This window comes from Dendrobates tinctorius, unplaced genomic scaffold, assembly GCF_039654945.1.
Source record: "Dendrobates tinctorius isolate UK_male_01 unplaced genomic scaffold, ASM3965494v1 ptg000086l, whole genome shotgun sequence".
Classification (NCBI taxonomy): Eukaryota; Metazoa; Chordata; class Amphibia; order Anura; family Dendrobatidae; genus Dendrobates; species Dendrobates tinctorius.
This window is the reverse complement of record NW_027361754.1, coordinates 27,654,697-27,669,836: the sequence shown is the minus strand read 5'-3', so window position 1 is coordinate 27,669,836 and position 15,140 is coordinate 27,654,697. Positions and strand designations below refer to the sequence as shown.

At 47.0% G+C, this 15,140-nt stretch overlaps 1 protein-coding gene across 1 annotated transcript in view; it reads left to right on the top strand.

The window, feature by feature from the left end:
- Positions 1–9,553: 9,553 nt before the first annotated feature.
- Positions 9,554–15,140, top strand: part of LOC141097788 (uncharacterized) — a 29,687-nt gene continuing 24,100 nt past the window's right edge. Inside the window, exon 1 of the mRNA XM_073585208.1 lies at positions 9,554–9,719. The gene's annotated coding sequence lies outside the window, so the exon portion shown is untranslated. The remainder of the gene's footprint in view (positions 9,720–15,140) is intronic.

The window sequence follows — 15,140 nt, the reverse complement described above, 5'->3', positions numbered from 1 at the left end:
GTATTTTGTTTAAAGCTTGAGAGATGGGTTTCAGGAAGCTCAGCATATGTTCAACATTTCTCTTAAGCCCAATGTTGAGGATTTTGGCCGTGACAGTGCCATCTATTTTATCTCGATTTCCTTCACAAAGTGTCATCGGAATAGGCCAGTTTTTGATATACTGCTCAAAACAGTCCACCACAGAGTTCCATCTAACATCTTGTGGGAGCGTTAGCTTGGTTCCACTCATCCTTTTCAGAGCTGCTGCAGCAAAATGATTATTACGGAAGTATTTAGCAATTTCAACAACATTAGCCTTTATTTCTGGAACACTTAAGTCTTTGGCTAAGAGGTGCAGCAAATGAGCACTGCAACCATATGTTATTAGCAGCTTTGTATTCCCTCCCTGCTCTTCTAAATCTCTTCTCATCTTGGATACGTTTGCAGCATTGTCAGTGACCAAACTGCGTACTAGACATTTGAATTTTTGTTCACATGTCGTTATAGCTTTTACTGCCACTTCTTGTAAGTATTCTGCTGTGTGTGCATTTCCTGACGTATCAGTTGTTTGTGCAAGGAAGACTTTACCTTCTTCTGTTGTTATACAAGCACATACAATAGGATTATTGTGGACATTACTCCACCCATCAATACTTAGGTTAACAATTTTACCCTCCAGAGCTGTTGCACATTGCTCCATTTCTCTGTCATACACTTGATCCAGCAGTTTCCCTGCAACATCAGCTCTGCTGGGTGGACTGTATCCTGGTATCAGTGACTGAACCATATTAATGAAATGTGGGTTCTCAGTCAGACGGAAAGAAGAGTTTGTTGCATAAATAAACTGGGCAATTTTTCATCAATCAACTCTTTTTCTAATCTGCTAGTTCTTATCACAAACCTATCTATGGTGGTTCCAGGAGGTAAAGGTTTTTTCTTCCTTTTGGGTGATGGTGATATGTGGCTGTGGGTGTCTGATGATGATGCTGCTGCTGCTAATGAAGCACTATCCTGGATGGATAACTCTGAAACTGTAGAACAGGATGATGGTGATCTTGGAGGTGGATAGTTTCCAGAATCCATGAATTCCCCTAAACAAAAAAAGTCAATGCTGTTATTTTATTGTTTATACAATTTCTGCTTATTGTACACAACACATCACTGCCCCTGCCCCAAAAGGAATATTTGTTTTTCTTCATAACTGTACCAAATGACAGTAACATGCAGTAATAATAAGAAATATAATTTTTCTCACACATGACAGTTCAGTCTTTAGAAATAGGATTCAATAAAAATGTTTACCAACCTGAAGATCCTGCCTGTTCAGAAGTGTTTCTTTGGTCATCTTCATCACCGCACTTCTCATGATGTTGCCTCATTCGCGCCACCAGGCCTTGCATCTCTTTGTTGCATCGCTTGCATTTTGCACGCATGCCTGCCTTACCGATAGGCAAAGGAGCTTCATTAAAATATTCCCAAACTGGGTCTCTTTTACGGCCTGCTGCCATTATAAGGAAAGAATGTAATAAACCTCAGATCGTACACACAAACAGATCCAGACTTGTCTGTCTGTGGCTATGTTGCAGTATTGTGCTCAAAGTTTCACTTTCATTTTCTTGTCTGCTTGCCCTTCCTCCTCCTCACACTTAGATTCACATTCTTCTTGTGTTGTGCAGATCTATTCCACTCCAAACAATCAGAAACATATTGTCTAACTTCTTGGACTTGGCACTGAAGGGGTTGATTCTGTATTCATAGGTTTGTAGAACAATAGGATTAAGGTCTTTTTCTCAACTCTGTTCATGTTGTAACATTTTTGCCGTGAAGAAGAGGCTGGGACCTCTGCGGAGTCAAATTCAGTTTTGAGAACTGCGTAAGTAAAGCGAGTGTCTGTGATAATATAGGAGAGAAACTGCCCACTAATCCTACAGAAACCTCTGGAAGAGCATGGCATTGTGAATGTTACACATATACAGACTTTATTCTACTGAGTTAAACAACTCAGCTTTATCTCATGATGGAAGAACCTTTGGATGGTAAAATATCTTCCTCAAAAAGCAGTTTATTGAAAAAAATCCGATTTAAATAAAAAAAATCTGATTTAAATCAAAAAAATTCGATTTTTTTGATTTTTTAAAAAAAAACATTGATTTTTATCCACCCTGGTCCATGGCCTCCTGGGCACCGGCAAAGGCATCAACAACCCACTAGAGCAAGAACAAGGTTTAAACCGGGAGCAAGTCCAACAGGACTGCACAAAATTCATGACATCACGAGACAAGGCGGACCTCCAAAAATACTGACTCACCAAATCTCTAGTACCAAAAATACCTGGATGACCAGCCAATGCGGAGCAATGAACTTCAGACATTACTCTCTTCCTCCACTGGTCAGGAACATACAATTTTCCAATGGGACAACGCTCAGGTTTGTCCTCCTGAAACTCTTCCAGAGCATGTCTCAAATCGGGCGAGATGGCAGAAAGAACTACCCCCTCACCTAAGATGGTAGCAGGCTTGGTCACAATAAGAGAATCAGCAAAGAAACTCCTAGAGAGGGCGTCTGCCTTGACATTCTTAGTGCCCGGAAGAAAAGAGACCACAAAATCAAAACGTGTGAAAAACAAGGCCCACCTAGCCTGTCTAGGATTCAAGCGTTTGGCCGACTCCAGGTAAATCAAATTCTTGTGGTCAGTAAGGACCACGACTTGATGTTTAGCTCCCTCCACCCAATGTCTCCACTCCTCAAATGCCCATTTCATGGCTAACAGTTCCCGATTCCCCACATCATAGTTACGTTTGGATGGGGAGAACTTTCGGAAAAAGAAAGCACAGGGATTCATTTTAGATGTTACAGGATCTTTTTGGGACAAAACAGCTCCTGCACCAATCTCAGAAGCGTCCACCTCTACCTGAAACAGGAGTGAAACATCAGGTTGCCGCAAAACCGGAGCAGAAGTGAACCTTCGCTTCAGCTCTTGAAAGAAAGAAACAGCCTCCGGAGACCAATTCAGCACATCAGCACCCTTCTTAGTCAAATCAGTCAATGGTTTGACAATACCAGAAAAATTAGCTATAAATTTACGATAAAAATTAGCAAAACCGAAAAACTTCTGGAGGGCCTTCAAAGAAGTGGGCTGAACCCAATCATAAATGGCCTGTACCTTGGCCGGGTCCATTTCAATAGTTGACGGAGACAAAATAAATCCCAAAAATGAAATCCTCTGTACCCCAAAAAGGCATTTCGATCCCTTGACATACAGGGAATTCTCCCTCAAAATCCGGAACACAGTCCGAACATGTTCCACATGAGAGTCCCAATCCTTGGAAAAGATCAAAATATCATCCAGATAGATGATCAAAAATTTATCCACAAAGTCTCGGAAAATATCATTCATGAAGCACTGGAAGACAGAAGGGGCATTAGTGAGGCCAAAAGGCATCACCAGGTACTCAAAATGTCCCTCCGGAGTATTAAACGCTGTCTTCCATTCATCCCCATGCTTAATGCGAATAAGATTATATGCCCCCCTGAGGTCAAGCTTGGCAAACCAGCAAGCACCTTTAACTCTGGAGAATAGATCAGAAATCAGGGGTAACAGATACTGATATTTAACAGTAATTTTGTTGAGGGCACGATAATCAATACAAGGTCTTAATGATCCATCCTTTTTGGCTACAAAGAAACCCCAGCACCTAAGGGTGAAGAGGATGGTCTAATATGACCCTTCTCCAACGACTCCTTAATATAGGATCGCATAGCCTCGTGCTCGGGTACAAATAAATTGAAAAGTCGACCCTTGGGAAATTTATACCCAGGGCTCAGCTCAATTGCACAGTCATAACTCCTGTGAGGAGGCAAAGACGCAGACTCATTCTCACTAAATACATCATAAAAATCAGCCAAATAGTCAGGAACATCATGCGACTGGGGAGAGGTGGAGAAAACAGGAGCGTCACTAAGGGCACACCAACAACCCCAACTCACCACAGACAAAGATTTCCAATCCAAAACTGGATTATGGATTTGCAACCCGGGAAACCCCAGAACAATGGTATCATGCAAATTATGCAGCACCAAAAATCTGCAATTTTCTTGACAGTCTGGGGCGACCCGCATTACCACCTGGGTCCAAAACTGAGGTTTATTCTTCGCCAAAGGAGTAGCATCAATACCCCTCAAAGGGATAGGCGTCCGCAGAGGTGTCATAGGAAACCCACAACGTTTAGCAAAATCCAAGTCCATCAGGTTGAGCTGCTCCCGAATCCACAAAAGCCTTAGCGGAAAATGTGGACAGGGAGCAGATCAGAGTAATTGCCAGAAGAAACTTAGGTTGAACACCACCCACAGCAAATGTGTGTGCAAAACGTTTCTCTCATTTAGGGCAGACAGAAATCATATGAGAGGCATCTCCACAAAAAAACACAGCTTATTACACCTTCTGAACTCCTGACGTTGCGCCCTAGACAAAACTCTATCACATTACATAGGTTCAGACATTTGTTCAACAGGTGGCAACACCTCTCGTGCAGTTTGGCGTTCACGCAAACGCTGATCAACCTGAATGGCTAATGACATAGAATCGTCAAACCAGAGGGAACAGGAAATCCCACCATAGTATCTTTCACGGTTTCTGACAAACCCTTCCGAAAGAGAGCTGCCAAGGCACCATCATTCCAGGTAGTAAGGACCGCCCACTTTCGGAATTTTTGACAGTACAACTCTGCAGAATCCTGACCCTGGCTCAATGCCAACAGGGCCTTTTCAGCCTGATCAATAGCATTAGGTTCATCATACAACAACCCCAAGGCTTGAAAAAATGCGATCACATTAGTTAGAATAGGATCATCAGGTTTCAAAGAAAACGCCCAATCTTGGGGATCGCCGTGCAGCAAAGAGATGACAATTTTAACCTGCTGCGCGGAGCTCCCCGATGAGTTAGGCTTCAAGGCAAAAAATAATTTACAATTATTCTTAAAATTCAAAAATTTAGACCGATCCCCAAAAAACACATCAGGAGTAGGGATCTTTGGTTCAGCAGCATGTGAATGAGCAAGATAGGCGGAAATTCCCCGCACTTCAGCAGTGAGCTGCTCCACACGATCAGACAATTGCTTAATCTCCATTGAGAAAAAATTCCCCCTACGGCCTCAGAGAAATAGAGGGAAAAAAAATACACAAAAAAAAAATTCTGACACTTTTTTTTTTTCAATTCTCTCCTGCTATTGAGTACCCTAGAATCTGCGGTATGGCTGGTGATTCTGTTATGAATGAGTCACCGGAGGTGGAAAAAACAAAAACACAAGCTAAGTCCAGAAAACCGGAGAGGTTGGTAGCTAGCGGATTGCAAACCCCTGATCCTATTCACCACAACTAACAGTAGCCGTGGGGGGTTCCTATGGTGCCTCGTCTCAGCCGGAGAGCTAAATAAGCCTAAAGAAAGAAAGGGGAAATCTAAACTGCCCCAGAGCAGACCCCAAAGCAATAGACAGCCCCCAACATGTATTGTCGGTGAAAAACAGATGAAAACACAAACACAGACAGAAAGACAGGCTGAGCAAACGATGGGGCCCAACTAACTAGATAGGAAAGGACAGAAAAGATGCTGGCTGCAATCCGCAAAAAACCCTGCCAAAAATAATGTCCAACACGTCTGATAGAAAAGGCCCTGAAGTCACTATATCTCAAAATCACTATATCAGCACTCAGGAATATTCTGATCAACTGATCATAGACAAAAATGGAGTTCAGCCCGTCCCAACCAGGGCAGGCTGAACACAAACACTAAGAAAACAGACAAAATCTCATGGAAAAATAGCAGAGCAAAAACTTAGCTTTTAGTAGACAGGAACTAAACTGGATGCCAGACCTCAGAGCAGAAAGGATCACCAGCAACCCTGCAAGGGCGTCGGCTGCCTTATATCCACTCAGAAATTCCGGATGTCCAATCACACTCCACCTGTTCAGATGACAGATTCTTCCCATCCAGATCAATTTCACTACCTCCTTTCACCAGCAGAGGGAGTTCATCAGACATCAGAGGTGAAGGAGAAAATGAACTCATAACAATCATATGTGTAACTCAGGGGCGGGCATACCACATGTGCAACTAGGGGCCGGACATGTCATATGTGTAACTCAGGGTTGTAAGTACCATATGTATAACTCAGGGACGGATGTACCATATGTGTAACTCAGGGGCGGAGGTACCATATGTATAACTCAGGGACGGATGTACTATATGTGTAACTCGGGCGGATGTACCATATGTATAACTCAGAGACGGATGTACTATATGTGTAACTCGGGCGGATGTACCATATGTATAACTCAGGGACGGACGTATCATACGTGTAACTCAGGTACAGACGTATCATATGTGTAACTGAGGCGAATGTACCATATGTGTAACTCAAGGACTATATGTATAACTCAGGGGAGGATGTACCATATGTGTAACTGTGGGGCATATGTATAATATGTATAACTCAAGGCAGACGTACCATATATGTAACTCAGGGGTGGACGTACCATATGTGTAACTTGGGACGGACCTACCATATGTGTAATTCGAGGGTGGGTGTACCATAAGTGTAAATCGGGGGCAGATGTATCCTATGTGTAACTTGAGGGTGGGTGTACCATAAGTGTAAATCGGGGGTGGATGTATCATATGTGTAACTTGGGGCGGAGTTACCATATGTGTTACTCGGGGTTAGATGTATCATATGTGTCACTTGAGGGTGGATGTAATATATGTGTAGCTCAGAGGCAGACGGTACCATATGTTTATCTCAGGGGCGGACGCACCATATGTGTATCTAAGGATTGGATCTATCATATGTGTAATTCAGGGGCGGACGTACTATATGTGTAACTCAGGCGCGGACGTACCATATGTGTACCTCAGGGGCGGACGTACTATATGTGTAACTCAGAGACAGATGTACCCTATGAGTAACTCAGGGGCAGAGGTACCATATATATAACTTAGGGACGGATGTACTATATGTGTAACTCGGGCGGACGTACCATATGTGTAACTCAGGGACGGACGTATCATACGTGTACTATATGTATAACTCAGGGGAGGATGTACCATAAGTGTAAATCGGGGGCGGATGTATCATGTGTAACTTGAGGGTGGGTGTACCATAAGTATAAATCAAGGGTGAATGTATCATATTGTAACAACCCTGCTGGCATCACTGCATGGCCTCCCATCCCCCGCACACCAACTTACTTTCTGCTTCAAGCCATGCTGTGAATTCTGTCTGTTGCCAGCTCTGTGCCTCTGCTCTCCATTTTTCCAGACTGTGTGTATAGGGGGGCGGCGCCTGAACTCTCTGGTTCTTATGCAGTCAGGGTGCACCTGTGTAATATGTCCCTTACCAATCACCTGGAGCCCTTGACTATTTAGTTTCGCCACTCTCACTGAATCATTGCCTGTGCAATGTCTATACTCAGTTAGTATCTTGCTGCTGAGGAAGCCAGGCCCTGTTCTGTGTATCTCCTTCTCTGTAGGAATACTCTTTGTCTCGCTTTGTACCTTGTCCGCCTGCCAGGAGGCAGAATATCCTGGCCCTTGAGTCTTGTTCCCAGTGCCTTGTCTGTTCTCTGTCCGCTTGCCAGGAGGCAGAAAATTCTGGCCCTTGAGTCTTGTTCCCAGTGCCTTGTCTGTTCTCTGTCTGCCTGCCAGGAGGCAGAATATCCTGGCCCTTGAGTCTTGTTCCCAGTGCCTTGTCTGTTCTCTGTCTGTCAGGAGGCAGAATATCCTGGTCCCTGTGTCTTTGTCCCGATGTCTCTGTCTGAACTCAGTCTTACCTCTGTGTCAGTCTCCTTGTTTGTGGTTCCTTCTCTGCCGTGTCTTTCCTTGTGTCCTCCCTGTCTGCGCATCGGCACCCTCGCCGCTCTGTCTGCGCATCGGCACCCTCGCCGCTCTGTCTGCGCATCGGCACCCTCGCCGCTCTGTCTGCGCATCGGCACCCTCGCCGCTCTGTCTGCGCATCGGCACCCTCGCCGCTCTGTCTGCGCATCGGCACCCTCGCCGCTCTGTCTGCGCATCGGCACCCTCGCCGCTCTGTCTGCGCATCGGCACCCTCGCCGCTCTGTCTGCGCATCGGCACCCTCGCCGCTCTGTCTGCGCATCGGCACCCTCGCCGCTCTGTCTGCGCATCGGCACCCTCGCCGCTCTGTCTGCGCATCGACACCCTCGCCGCTCTGTCTGCGCATCGACACCCTCGCCGCTCTGTCTGCGCGGCGCTCCTGCGGCTCTGCCTACCTGCACCTCCTGTGTGAACAGGTCCAAACCTGTTCCTTCATATTCCACTCCTTCCTGCCTATATCCATACCTGCACCTCCTGTGTGAACAGGTCCAGATCCTGTTCCAGCATACACCACTCCCTCCTGCCTACACCTGCTGTGTGAACAGGTCCCTACCTGCTCCATCTCATACCACGCCAATCTGTCCTGTGTCTCCAAGCCGTGCCCGCCTGTCCTGTGTCTCCAAGCCGTGCCCGCCTGTCCTGTGTCTCCAAGCCGTGCCCGCCTGTCCTGTGTCTCCAAGCCGTGCCCGCCTGCCCTGTGTCTCAGCCGTGCCTGTCGTGTCTACCTGTCTAGCCTCTGTCAAAGTGACTTGTCCCCGAGTGGGTCCAGCAGCCACAGCCAGACACCATCCTGGAGTGGCACCCGACAGCTATCTGCCGCACAAGCATGACCTCACCATCAGAGGCTCCAGTGAAGACCGAGGTAGCTGTCATAGTCACGCCCCTTCCAGGGTAGTCTGGTTTGTGGCACAGTGGGGCCACAACCCCCCGGTTCATGCCATTCAGCCAAGGCGCAGGCCTGACACATATGTGTAACTTTGGGGCAGACCTACCATATGTGTTACTCGTGGGTGGATGTATCATATGTGTAACTTGAGGGTGGACGTACCATATGTGTATCTCAGGAGTGAACATAACATATGTGTAACTCGGGGGTGGATGTATCATATGTATACCGTATTTTTGGGACTATAAGACGCACCGGACCATAGGACGCACCCCTATTTTCAGAAGGAAAATAGGGAAAAAAATAATAATGTGTCAAATGGGGGTCCGTCTTACAGTCCGAATTCAGCTTACCTGGGAAGGGATCCGGCACAGGTGGAGAAGTAGTCACAGGGGTCATTCAGTGGTCCAGGCTCGTGCGGTGGCGGCGGCGCTGTGCTGGGCTAGAGGCAGCTGTGGCTGGGACAGGGGCAGCTGTGGCTGGGGCAGGGGCAGCTGTGCTGGGGCAGGTGGGCTCTGCGGTGCGGTGGTGGCAGCGGGCTGTGCTCCGGTGCAGGGGCGGCGGCTCCGCCGGCGTTTCTTCGCAGCCCGGAGGCCCCCCGCACACCCCTTGCTGGGCGCCGCCATGTTGCGGTGGCCTCCGGGAGCATGGACGCCGGCAAGATGGCCGCCGGCAAGATGGACGGCGCATGCGCAGCTTCAGATCTCGTTGCCGAGATTTGAATCTCGTCCCCCGAGATCTCGGCACGAGATCTGAAGTTGCGCATGCGCCGTCCATCTTGCCGGCGGCCATCTTGCCGGCGTCCATGCTCCCGGAGGCCACCGCAACATGGCGGCGCCCAGCAAGGGGTGTGCGGGGGGCCTCCGGGCTGCGAAGAAACGCCGGCGGAGCCGCCGCCCCTGCACCGGAGCACAGCCCGCTGCCACCACCGCACCGCAGAGCGCCGCCCGCTGCCACCACCGCACCAGGTACCGTGCATTGCGACCATAAGGCTGTGTGCACACGCTGCGGAAAAGGTGCGGATTCATCCGCGCGGATTTTGTACAATCCGCAGGTGAAACCGCAGGTCAAAAGACCTGCAGTTTTACCTGCGGATTGCTCTGCGGTTTTGTCCTGCGGTTTTTCATCTCCTCAATGGAGGAGATGGCAAACCGCAGGAGAATCCGCAGAAAGAATTGACATGTCAATTCTTTCTGCGGATTGAAAACCGCAGATAATCCGCGCGGAAAATTCCGCACCGTCTGCACTGCGGTTTTTGATTCCCATAGGGAATCATTGTACTGTACACCGCAGCAGAAACTGCTGCGGGTCCGCAGCTGCCAAAACCGCTGCGGAACCGCAGCAAAATCCGCAGCGTGTGCACACAGCCTGAGGCTGTGTGCACACGCTGCGGATTAGGTGCGGATTTTGTTTTACCTGCGGATTGCTCTGCGGTTTTTCATCTCCTCAAATGGAGGAGATGGCAAACCGCAGGAGAATCCGCAGAAAGAATTGACATGTCAATTCTTTCTGCGGATTGAAAACCGCAGATAATCCGCGCGGAAAATTCCGCACCGTCTGCATTGCGGTTTTTGATTCCCATAGGGAATCATGGTACTGTACGCTGCGGGTCCGCAGCGGCCAAAACCGCTGCGGAACCGCAGCAAAATCCGCAGCGTGTGCACACAGCCTAAGACGCACCCCCCACTTTCCCCCAAAATTGTGGGTGTGGGAAAAATTTGAGTGTGGGTGTACCATAAATGTAAATTGGGGGTGGATGTATCCTATGTGTAACTTGGGGCAGAGTTACCATATGTGTTACTTGCTGGTGGATGTATCATATGCGTAAGTCGGGTGACACATCATATATGTACCTGTGGGGTGGATGTACCATACATGTAACTGGAGTGAGTACCACATGTTAATGAGGTGTTACATACCAAATATGCAACTTGAGGCTGACATATCATATGTATAACTGAGGGTTGGATGTACCATATGTGTAATTCAGGGGTGGACGTACCATATGTGTAATCAGGGGTGGATGTACCATATGTGTAATCAGGGGTGGACGTACCATATGTGTAATCAGGGGTGGACGTACCATATGTGTAATCAGGGGTGGACGTACCATATGTGTAATCAGGGGTGGATGTGCTATATGTGTGACTCTTGGGTGGATGTGCTATATGTGTGACTTCGCGGTGGATGAACCATATGTGTAACTCGGGGGTAGATGTACCATATGTGTATCTTGGGGTGGTTGTACCATATGTGTAACTCGGGGGTGGATGTACCATATGTGTATCTTGGGGTGGTTGTACCATATGTGTAACTCGGGGGTGGATGTACCATATGTGTATCTTGGGGTGGTTGTACCATATGTGTAACTCGGGGGTGGATGTACCATATGTGTATCTTGGGGTGGTTGTACCATATGTGTAACTCGGGGGTGGATGTACCATATGTGTATCTTGGGGTGGTTGTACCATATGTGTAACTTGGGGGTGGATGTACCATATGTGTATCTTGGGGTGGTTGTACCATATGTGTTACTCGGGCGTGGATGTACCAGAAGTACAGTATAAATCGGGGGTGGATGCATTATATGTGTAACTTGTGGGGCAGATGTACCATACATGTAACTGGAGTGAGTAAGTACCACATGTTAATGAGGTGTTACATACCAAATATGCAACTTGAGGCTGACATATCATATGTATAACTGAGGGTCGGATGTACCATATGTGTAATTCAGGGGTGGACGTACCATATGTGTAATCAGGGGTGGATGTGCTATATGTGTGACTCTTGGGTGGATGTGCCATATGTGTAATCAGGGGTGGATGTGCTATATGTGTGACTCTTGGGTGGATGTGCTATATGTGTGACTTCGCGGTGGATGTACCATATGTGTATCTTGGGGTGGTTGTACCATATGTGTAACTCGGGGGTGGATGTACCATATGTGTATCTTGGGGTGGTTGTACCATATGTGTAACTCGGGGGTAGATGTACCATATGTGTATCTTGGGGTGGTTGTACCATATGTGTAACTCGGGGGTGGATGTACCATATGTGTATCTTGGGGTGGTTGTACCATATGTGTAACTCGGGGGTAGATGTACCATATGTGTATCTTGGGGTGGTTGTACCATATGTGTAACTCGGGGGTGGATGTACCATATGTGTATCTTGGGGTGGTTGTACCATATGTGTAACTCGGGGGTAGATGTACCATATGTGTATCCTGGGGTGGTTGTACCATATGTGTTACTCGGGCGTGGATGTACCAGAAGTACAGTATAAATCGGGGGGTGGATGCATTATATGTGTAACTTGTGGGGCAGATGTACCATACATGTAACTGGAGTGAGTAAGTACCACATGTTAATGAGGTGTTACATACCAAATATGCAACTTGAGGCTGACATATCATATGTATAACTGAGGGTTGGATGTACCATATGTGTAATTCAGGGGTGGACGTACCATATGTGTAATTCAGGGGTGGACGTACCATATGTGTAATCAGGGGTGGACGTACCATATGTGTAATCAGGGGTGGACGTACCATATGTGTAATCAGGGGTGGACGTACCATATGTGTAATCAGGGGTGGATGTGCTATATGTGTGACTCTTGGGTGGATGTGCTATATGTGTGACTTCGCGGTGGATGAACCATATGTGTAACTCGGGGGTAGATGTACCATATGTGTATCTTGGGGTGGTTGTACCATATGTGTAACTCGGGGGTGGATGTACCATATGTGTATCTTGGGGTGGTTGTACCATATGTGTAACTCGGGGGTGGATGTACCATATGTGAATCTTGGGGTGGTTGTACCATATGTGTAACTCGGGGGTGGATGTACCATATGTGTATCTTGGGGTGGTTGTACCATATGTGTAACTCGGGGGTGGATGTACCATATGTGTATCTTGGGGTGGTTGTACCATATGTGTTACTCGGGCGTGGATGTACCAGAAGTACAGTATAAATCGGGGGTGGATGCAGTATATGTGTAACTTGTGGGGCAGATGTACCATACATGTAACTGGAGTGAGTAAGTACCACATGTTAATGAGGTGTTACATACCAAATATGCAACTTGAGGCTGACATATCATATGTATAACTGAGGGTCGGATGTACCATATGTGTAATTCAGGGGTGGACGTACCATATGTGTAATCAGGGGTGGATGTGCTATATGTGTGACTCTTGGGTGGATGTACCATATGTGTAATCAGGGGTGGATGTGCTATATGTGTGACTCTTGGGTGGATGTACCATATGTGTAATCAGGGGTGGATGTGCTATATGTGTGACTCTTGGGTGGATGTACCATATGTGTAATCGGGTGGATGTGCGATACGTGTGACTCTTGGGTGGATGTACCATATGAGTAATCAGGGGTGGATGTGCTATATGTGTGACTCTTGGGTGGATGTGCTATATGTGTGACTTCGCGGTGGATGTGCTATATGTGTGACTCTTGGGTGGATGTACCATATGTGTAATCAGGGGTGGATGTGCTATATGTGTATCCTGGGGTGGTTGTACCATATGTGTTACTCGGGCGTGGATGTACCAGAAGTACAGTATAAATCGGGGGTGGATGCATTATATGTGTAACTTGTGGGGCAGATGTACCATACATGTAACTGGAGTGAGTAAGTACCACATGTTAATGAGGTGTTACATACCAAATATGCAACTTGAGGCTGACATATCATATGTATAACTGAGGGTTGGATGTACCATATGTGTAATTCAGGGGTGGACGTACCATATGTGTAATCAGGGGTGGACGTACCATATGTGTAATCAGGGGTGGACGTACCATATGTGTAATCAGGGGTGGACGTACCATATGTGTAATCAGGGGTGGATGTGCTATATGTGTGACTCTTGGGTGGATGTGCTATATGTGTGACTTCGCGGTGGATGAACCATATGTGTAACTCGGGGGTAGATGTACCATATGTGTATCTTGGGGTGGTTGTACCATATGTGTAACTCGGGGGTGGATGTACCATATGTGTATCTTGGGGTGGTTGTACCATATGTGTAACTCGGGGGTGGATGTACCATATGTGTATCTTGGGGTGGTTGTACCATATGTGTAACTCGGGGGTGGATGTACCATATGTGTATCTTGGGGTGGTTGTACCATATGTGTAACTCGGGGGTGGATGTACCATATGTGTATCTTGGGGTGGTTGTACCATATGTGTTACTCGGGCGTGGATGTACCAGAAGTACAGTATAAATCGGGGGTGGATGCAGTATATGTGTAACTTGTGGGGCAGATGTACCATACATGTAACTGGAGTGAGTAAGTACCACATGTTAATGAGGTGTTACATACCAAATATGCAACTTGAGGCTGACATATATGTATAACTGAGGGTCGGATGTACCATATGTGTAATTCAGGGGTGGACGTACCATATGTGTAATCAGGGGTGGATGTGCTATATGTGTGACTCTTGGGTGGATGTACCATATGTGTAATCAGGGGTGGATGTGCTATATGTGTGACTCTTGGGTGGATGTACCATATGTGTAATCAGGGGTGGATGTGCTATATGTGTGACTCTTGGGTGGATGTACCATATGTGTAATCGGGTGGATGTGCGATACGTGTGACTCTTGGGTGGATGTACCATATGAGTAATCAGGGGTGGATGTGCTATATGTGTGACTCTTGGGTGGATGTGCTATATGTGTGACTTCGCGGTGGATGTGCTATATGTGTGACTCTTGGGTGGATGTACCATATGAGTAATCAGGGGTGGATGTGCTATATGTGTGACTCTTGGGTGGATGTGCTATATGTGTGACTTCGCGGTGGATGTACCATATGTGTAACTCGGGGGTAGATGTACCATATGTGTATCTTGGGGTGGTTGTACCATATGTGTTACTCGGGCGTGGATGTACCAGAAGTACAGTATAAATCGGGGGTGGATGCATTATATGTGTAACTTGTGGGGCAGATGTACCATACATGTAACTGGAGTGAGTAAGTACCACATGTTAATGAGGTGTTACATACCAAATATGCAACTTGAGGCTGACATATCATATGTATAACTGAGGGTCGGATGTACCATATGTGTAATTCAGTGGTGGACGTACCATATGTGTAATCAGGGGTGGATGTGCTATATGTGTGACTCTTGGGTGGATGTACCATATGTGTAATCAGGGGTGGATGTGCTATATGTGTGACTCTTGGGTGGATGTACCATATGAGTAATCAGGGGTGGATGTGCTATATGTGTGACTCTTCGGTGGATGTGCTATATGTGTGACTTCGCGGTGGATGTACCATATGTGTAACTCGGGGGTAGATGTACCATATGTGTATCTTGGGGTGGTTGTACCATATGTGTTACT